This window comes from Anabrus simplex, chromosome 8, assembly GCF_040414725.1.
Source record: "Anabrus simplex isolate iqAnaSimp1 chromosome 8, ASM4041472v1, whole genome shotgun sequence".
Taxonomy (NCBI): domain Eukaryota; kingdom Metazoa; phylum Arthropoda; class Insecta; order Orthoptera; family Tettigoniidae; genus Anabrus; species Anabrus simplex.
Window position 1 is genome coordinate 184,090,524 of NC_090272.1, and position 9,201 is coordinate 184,099,724.

The 9,201-nt window shown below is 36.7% G+C and overlaps 1 long non-coding RNA gene across 1 annotated transcript; it reads right to left on the reverse strand.

The window, feature by feature from the left end:
* Window positions 1–892: 892 nt before the first annotated feature.
* On the reverse strand, window positions 893–8,096 carry LOC137501879 (uncharacterized). The gene is made up of 2 exons (XR_011018667.1): window positions 5,581–8,096; window positions 893–3,989 (listed from the first exon to the last, which is right to left on the reverse strand). It is a non-coding gene; the product is annotated as an uncharacterized lncRNA (long non-coding RNA).
* Window positions 8,097–9,201: the final 1,105 nt, after the last annotated feature.

Genomic DNA, 9,201 nt, shown 5'->3' on the forward strand with positions numbered 1-9,201 from the left:
GCTGTGTATAGTCGTATTTATCTGGCTTGAAGGAGCGAAAGTCGAATCTGTTAAGATAACAGTCTTCTTTAAGTAGTTGTAGAAGCAAGGAAAGTCAAAGGTATATTGATGTTGATTAAGAGCTTTTTGGTGTAAGGTCTGTAAAAAGAGGAGAGTGAAACATGTCCGTTGTAACCTTTTATGATAAGATTTAATTCTTAATTTACTAGATCTCTTTGTATTGAATAGGTGGATATTAAAATAACACTTGTAACATACTTTGTATTTAAGTACGTTTCAATACGGACCTAACATGAGAATTATAATGTGTACTGTAAAGCATAGTGTCCATTGTACCAAATTTAATTTTAAGCAATCGTTAATATTATGGTATAATAAACTTCTTCCAAAATTTTGACCAAATCTTCCTAAATTCTTCCGTCTTATCTTCCGAAATGTCTTAGGATCTGGCAACAATCGACCTCTAGCCTATCTTTTGCAGGAAGGGTACCAAATTTTTACCATCCATTGTTGTTCAAACTGCAGTTTTTGTTTAGTTTGTTTCCTGTTATACAAAATTTTCTTTTACAGAAAAAATCTACTGATTTTTCCACCTGTTCAGAATAATCCAATCTTATTTCAATTTTATAACTTAAAAATCTTAAGAATCTTTGTCATAGAACTAGAACAGTACATGTTCTTTTTGTTCTTTTGAAGCTTCTTCAGCCAAAAACATTAAAAATTAGATATAATATACACAACTGTAATTCAACAACAGAATGTGTAAATATGTAAATTCAAAATTTTCGGTGAACATTTATTTGGTAAAAGTAAGTAGGAGTGCAGGTTGCAAACTACATTTTTACTAAAAAGCCATTTGTTATTCTCACGTAAATAAAACACATTGTTACACAAGTTTTATTTTTTATTATTAAAACATTATAAAACACAAGTCGAGAAACAGAACTTGCAGGCCATTTAAGTAGGTACTTTGTTGTCTTAAAAAAGAAAAGGCAAAAAAGAGCTTATGCCACAACAATGGCAAGAGTACAAACTTTATCACAGAGCTCACAACAGAACTACTTGGAAGTTTCTGGCAAGTTCCACTTATATGGCCTCCAGAATCTGTGATTTACAGACAGAGAACATTCAATGAGGTGTTTAGCAATAAGCATTCATATAAACGTACATACAATCTTTGGCTGTAAGAAGCTTTACAATGTTATCAATACTGGACATGAATAGACACATATACGTAGACATGTATAAAAGAGAACAAGATTTCTAAAATTCTTGTAAATTCTTTTAAAAAGGTTCAATATCCTACCAAGACCTGAAATAAGTATCTCAAAATTGCTGAATACTGAACTGTGATTAACACAATCAAAACGTGCGTGCAAAGTTCCCAGAACATCTGCTGAACAGCAGAAATTCTTTTTACTGTCACCAATAAAAAAAAATAAAGCGAAATGAAAGAAATTATACATAGCTAACTTGTCCACTAACTACTGATGATGAGTGGTAAGTTCAATTATCCCAGCTATGTCATTACCGTCAATGTCGCAATCAATAACGTCAAGCACCACATTAATACTGTCTGGATGAAACAGCAATTGCTCACAGGTGTCTTGTGCGACAAACCTAAAGAGGATGTTTACAAAAGTCACCAGACCTGTCCCCTTGCATACTCCAAATGCTGGGCCAAGTAGAAACATGATCAGCAAATGCTGCGGTGAACTGCGGGTGTCACCCTGACCAATTGAGTGTTTCCCCTGGGGTGTGAGCTGTAGAGTACATCTTTTGCCTATTGTAAGAGGTGACTAAAAAGGAGACCGAGGCTCTCGAGTTGGGAGTGTGGGCTGGCGACCATGGTTCCCGATAATGAGTTTTATTTATTTGAGTCAGGCCCTCAATTTCATCTTTTTCATCTTTCCTATCCAACCTGCCTTGGACAATTCTTCTTTTCTGACCCCGACGCTGTTAGGTTTTGAGGCCTAGGGATTTTTTTATTTTCACGCCCTTCGTGGTCCTTTCTTTAGCCAATACCTTCATTTTCTTGCTTAGTGTTAATACAGGATGGTTGCGCAGTTGTATTTCCTCTTAAAACAATAATCACTACCAGTAACAGAGTATGGTTTCAGCAAGTGCAAGGATCCTTCAGAATCACTGCTATTGGTGAGACTGCCATCACAGATCCAAGGAGAGGCTGATGACTCCCAAGAGCAATGTAATTGTGAACAACTGAAACCACTTTAAGAAGGAAGCACGTATCTGTTTCTGAGATACAGAAGTAGAACGAATACTCTTCAAGGATCAGAAGAGCTGATCCTGAGTGATACATGGGAGTTCCCACATTGTGGACTTGTCCACAAACTTCATATTTAAACTCAAACTTCCCTCAAATTTAGTAACTGCCAAAGAACAAAAACTGGCATCTACTACTATAACAAGGAAGACAATCATCTAGGGCTACAAAGAGAAATAAAAAAGTTGCTGCACTTATTTAATATCGTAATTGGAACACATTTGCTGGCCCTACACACATTAGAATGAACACAGGTGAGGTGACATTGTGTAAGCTTAGAATTCTTATCTGTATTATTTTCTCTGCTGTCAAGAAATAATCACTGTGAGAAGTTCAACAATAAAGTGAGAAAATAATCAATTGTGGGTGGTGTTTCATAAATTATAATTTTAGAACTTGACAGCAACCCACAGGAATTATGCTGCTCCCTGAATTTGAGATGAGGCAAGGTTTATCTATAAGAGGAACAGCAATGACAGGTCATTGCTTAAATTTAATTCAAAGCTTGATGAAAGAGGAAAAAATCATAATTCAAAAGCCAAATAATCAAATTTGAAATATCATAAGAATGAGTTAAGCTGTCCATATTGAACAGATGGGAACACTGCTGATGAAAGGAAGATGTAAGAAGTGTGACATGTTACCCAAATTCTTCTCAGAGTAAATTTCTTGAGACTATTACTGATAATGTTCCTACCATTGGATTCCAATTTATTCAGAAAGAACCAGGTATTACCATCATTGCAAGGTGTTAGCAGGCTGGTAATGGTGTGTTCAGTTTACCCAGAAGAGTGTGAGTTTGGTTCCTTGATAGGAGGTAAAATTAAGGAACTAAATTTCCACTTCTGGTTCACTCAGACTACAACAGAGATGTCTTGGATGCGATTTTGTAAACAATTACTTTTAACTTGTCTTTTGTACAATGTATAGACTCAAGTGGTTAAAATTAGACAATGACACTATTAACCCTTTGCCCTTCCGCATTTAAAGGCGGATGCCCAGCTGTAATTACCGTGTTTTTTGACAGAGTCCTTTAAATCCCAATATGCTTAGCAGCATAAATACCACCCTTTACAAGAAAATAACTAGAAGTCAAACGGATAAAGATATAAATGTAATTTCTTTTGCATTTCGTTCTTAAATGATTAGTGCATATAAATGTGTACTCACCCTAATTCTGAATATCCACATTTCACTCCTGATGGTATTCCAAAAAGCACCCTGTCTTGCACAGTGGTAAATCGCACTGCTTACATTTTAATGTTGTTTGTTCGCCTCTCCAAGAAGCTGCCCTATTTTTCATTTGTAAACACAAAGCACACACTTTGGCACGATCTTCAACAGAGAATGAAATAATTTAGGGGATGGACAGCCGATGGGTAAACTACTTTTCCTGTCCGTATGTTTGCGAGACATGAAATTCCCAATCAGCTGTTGCATCAAGTTGTGCCGGAAGTTCAGCTGTCTGTTTTCTTGAGGTATGAGAGCTGGTTGGTTAGTCATATAATAAAGAATGAAACTGTTCACAACGCCCAACTCCGTAGTATTCTCTTTTCTGATCACTGATGTCTTCGCCACCCATATGTTTTGTGTAATTTATGATAGTACGAGGACACGCAGTTTCTATTTCTTCATTGCCTTTACCAGTTTTTCATTTCACTGTACCATCATTCACAGAATCTGTATTTGTTGACAACATAAGAACCTATTATTATTTATAAGTTTCATATTCCGTATTGATTGGATTCAATGTAATAGATAAGAAAAATGTTCCACCGATCAATACATTTATTGTGGATGAATTATTACGCTAGTACCGGTTTCGACCTATCTTGGCCATCATCAGCTAGCACACAAATTTACAGTCAAGGGTTAAATTACAAAGAAGTTACTTAAGAGCATCCGGATGTCTGATAAAAAAAATAGAAGTAAAATATATTGCAGTATGTTGCGTTAAAATAGCTCTGATTAAAAGTAGTGATGGTTAGAATAAACTAAAACCTATTGATTGAGCATGGACATGAGTACATAAACACATTAAAACATGGTATATTTTAAAAACGTCTATTAAAATTTGAGTTCATATTGCGTCATAACAAACTGACGTATCACAAACCGAACCCCGCCCCTACCTTCACAATAGCCACTCCTCCATCCCCTCCACCAACATCCATCCACACAGCTCACATGAGCCCCAGACGTACTCGCAGCAGAGCACAACAAATATCCAAACAAATCGGTACACAACCTCCACAGCAACAACAGTAAGTACCTTTTTTCACTTCACACATACACCCAGGCATTCCTTCATACATACGCTATACTCATATTAGCTTTTCTTTACAGATTACGACCATATAACGTGCATAGACTAGAGAAGTGAACCTATCTTGCTACATCAACTTAATTTTCAAATTTTACTGACAAGAGTTCTGATAACATACTAATACAAAGTATATCAACCATAGAACATTCTCGACATTCAACTTAATCAACACACGAACTACAAGAGGACTGAAGAATGAATGCAACGCAATATGAACTCAAATTTTAATGGACGTTTTTAAAATATACCATGTTTTAATGTGTTTAATGTGTTATATTTTTAATGTCTTATGATGTGGCATATATATTTTAATGTGTTTATGTACTCATGTCCATGCTCAATCAATAGGTTTTAGTTTATTCTAACCATCACTACTTTTAATAGCTGCCTCTGTGGATCCGTGGTAGAGTGTCGGCTTCCGGATCCCAAGATAGCGGGTTCGAACCCGGCAGAGGTAGTCGGATTTTTGAAGGGCGGAAAAAAGTCCATTCGACACTCCATGTCGTACGATGTCGGCATGTAAAAGATCTCTGGTGATACATTTGGTATTTACCCGACAAAATTAATTCAATCTCAGCCATAGCCGCCCAAGAGAGATCCGGTTTACTCTAGGTCCGCTAGATGGCAGACAGAGTAAACCGGAACGTCGAAATTGACGAGCAGACAGCCAGATGGCGTCAAATCGAAATGTCTGCAAAACGGTAGCTGAGGCCATACGATTATTATTATTATTACTACTTTTAATCAGAGCTATTTTAACGCAACATACTGCGATATATTTTACTTCTATTTTTTATCAGACATCCGGATGCTCTTAAGTAACTTCTTTGTAATTTAACCCATGACTGTAAATTTGTGTGCTAGCTGATGATGGCCAAGATAGGTCGAAACCGGTACTAGCGTAATAATTCATCCACAATAAATGTATTGATCGGTGGAACATTTTTCTTATCTATTACAACATAAGAACCTTTCGACACAACTCCGTGATTAGACAACATGGTGCGAACTTGAACAAGAATAATCTCTAACTAAAAATGATGTTTATAAAGTAGGTCTGCTTGGGAAATACACACAGGAAATGCTGTCAACAAGGTCCTGACAGCTTGCTGAGTCAAGGGAATACAATATGGTTTCACAAGAACCTTCAATATCTCTCTCGACACACTTCTAATGAACGTGAGTGTGATGAGTGCTTTGGAGCGTTCAGCACGGCAGGCAGGCGATAATATTCGAGCGCTCTGGAGCGATAGGGATGGCAAAGAGTTAAGAACTTATGCAGGATCCCACTAACTATCAAAACCTTGTCCTCTATGAACCCTCAAAACCTATTGCTATTGTTAACTAGAATTAACACTCCTTATCCACGGACATCAGTGAACATGTTTGTGCATGTATAACTTTAATGTTTAATCTCCTTTAAGAAATTAGATCTTCCAGGACTTTGCCATACATACCTTACCTTACATAATACTGGTGAAAGAATGAGATTTAAAAACTACGTCTCTGTGCAAAATACAACTAACATTAAGGCAAGGTATTAAAGAGTCAAATAAACGAAAAGAGAAACTACTGTTTACCCCTCTCAGTAGACATTAATTTCACTTGAAATTCATGACAATTTGTAACCAGCTTTTCACTAACACCAAGTTTTAGATTTAGAATCTTATAGTACAGCCTAAGTGCTGTTTACTATGTTTTCATAAACATAACAGGAAATAGTTCCATAATACAAATAATCACCTCTGTTAAGTCATTATGCATCACAAAGAATCAGTAATATAGTCAAACATCAGAATTATAACAAAGCATAGCTACATCTAAGTGACAGCATTCATAAATCAATTCACTTGCATTTACTAATACAAAGACCTCAAAAGAGAATACTTAAAAAGATTAAAATTTTAAAAAAAGAATTATAAAAATATAACATTTAGATATCTACAATAATATATATAAAAATGCACTCTTTATGTCAATTTTCTTTAAAAAGAAAGCACCTTCCATGCTTCAATAAAGCACAAGAAATTCAGGAAGATTGAGTACATTGTCTTGAAAAGTAGAAGAAATCAATTCCAGGCAAATTGTACTTTTTGACATTATGTCAGGTTCTTGTTTCAACAGGAAGACAGTTCAAATAACATAAGGAAAGCACATTCTTCTGAGTGTCACATTTGAAGCAGATCAGATCAGAATGGACTTTTACTTATTTGTGAAACTTAAAACTATGGTAACCTAAGAAGAATTGTTTTACCTTTGTAAAGTGAAAACCGTCAATACAGAATTATTCTAATATCTTGCAATGAAGCCCTTGACAAAGCTGTGATGACTTTTACCACTTCTTAGTTTCAGTGTGTCATATTCTGCCTGGGCTGAAACATCCCGCCCAGAAATATTACAAACTGTGAAGAAAAGTGCAACTTAACTCTGCTCAACGTCTTTTTAAGAATGCCTAGTGATAGTTAAGGTGTAAATTCTTTAATGGTTTGACAGTTTGAGGCCTATTTGTGGAAAACATTTTCACCATCAGAATGTTGGCCGGCAGGGTAGGAGAAGTGGTGGTGTACAATTTCCAATCACTAGACTGCGTGTCAAGAGCTTGGATTCACTTCCAAACCTCTCTGCAGTGTTCATAGGGAGTAAGGTCATATGACACTGCTAATGGTGATTCATCCATCAGATGGAGACATTAAGCCTTCAGCAGACCCTTTGGCACTATTCAACAGGAGTAAGCTATGTGCCAGCACCAGGTTTTATGTACTTCCTTCCTACTATAATATATCACCTGGGCAACTACCCTAAATGAAGATCAGTAGTGACTAATTAATTTCACCTCATTAATGCTGATGAGGTTGACATCAGGAAGTGCATCCGGTCATAAAAACTCACTAAGAAGATTCATCTCACTTCATATCTGACCCCATAGAGAAACGGAAGGGTTGGAAACACGCATTCTCTCTATTGATTTTTGAGAAGTGCAGTAGAATAACATCCACAATATTCCCTGTCTGTCGTAAAAGATGACTAAAAAAGCCCCAGGGGCTCTTAACTTGGGAGCGTGGGTTGGTAACCATGAGACCTGTAGCCGAATCCTGGCACTGCTTCCACTTACTTGTTTCAGGCTCGTATGGTATTAAGAGCATTTGAGGCCTAGGGAATCTTTTATTTTCACGCCCTTCATGGCTCTTGTCTTTCTTTGGCTGATACATTAATTTTTCGAAGTGTCAGATCCCTTCCATTTTTTACTCTGATTAGTGTTTATAGAGGATGGTTGCCTAGTTGTCCTCTTAAAACATTAATCACCGGGCGAGTTGACCGTGCGGTTAGGGTCGCGCAGCTGTGAGCTTGCATCCAGGAGATAGTGGGTTTGAACTCCACTGTTGGCAGCCCTGAAGATGGTTTTCTGTGGCTTCCCATTTTCTCACCAGGCAAATGCTGGGACTGTACCGTAATTAAGGCCACGGCCGCTTCCTTCCACTCCTAGGTCTTTCTTATCCCATCGTCGCCTACATCTGTGTCGGTGCAAAATAAAGCAAATAGTAAAATTTAAAATATAAAAAAAAAAAACAGTAATCACCACCTTTTTAAGAAGCCAAATTTCAATAAACTTTTTTTTTATCAGTGAGGAGAAATAACGACCTGTAAGGATTACTGGAGGGCAATATTTCAACATGTATGGTCCAAATATTATTAATCTTGTGCAAACTGATGGTCAGTGATAAGGATCACTGTATACAGTGGCAAAATATTTCTTTATAAAACACAGATATAAGAAATGAATTTGGTAGTGCTGTACTCTGTGAAATAACCAGAAGTTATGCAAAGGAAGGTTGTTATTGATATATTACAAATTGCATGCCAATAGGCAACAGAGTGGTGTTTTTTCCTACATTTGTTGGCTCCCATCATCTTCATCATCATCATCATCATCATCATCACAGCCTGCCTGATGAATACCCTGTAGGAGCAGAGGCCTCCTCCATTGTCTTCCAGGTTCTTCCATCTTGGGCAGTTCTCATCCACAATGTAAGGGCTATTTATTTTTAAAGTGGTCAGTACTTCCTTATACTTTCTATCATACTCTCTCTGCATTTGTGACATGATCTGTCCATGACATTCTTAGCATCCTTCAGTGGAGCCACATCTCAAGAGCCTCTAATTTTTTATTGAGCGACTTTGTTAAAGTCCATGTTTCAACACTGTAATAGAGAACAGAAAACACACAGCGAAGAAATCTCATTTTTGTGGCTAATGTTATCTCACGGCTCTTAAAAAGTTTTCCAATTTTGTTGAACACAGCCCTGGCTTTCCCAATTGACTGTTAATGAGGGTACCGAGATATGTGTATTTCCAGACTCGTTCAACAGGTTCTTGGTCGATTACAAGATGACATGTAGGAATAAACTGTTTGCTTATGATCATAACTTTGATTTGTGGCTAGTCAATGCTACTCTGTCTATAATATATTGTAAACTTTTTGGACTATCTGCAAAAATTACACTCATCTGTACATCAAATATTTATCCATTGGCCATTTAAAAGCTCAAGGATAGGACATGTAAAAGAAGCTACTCCAAATACAATAAACATT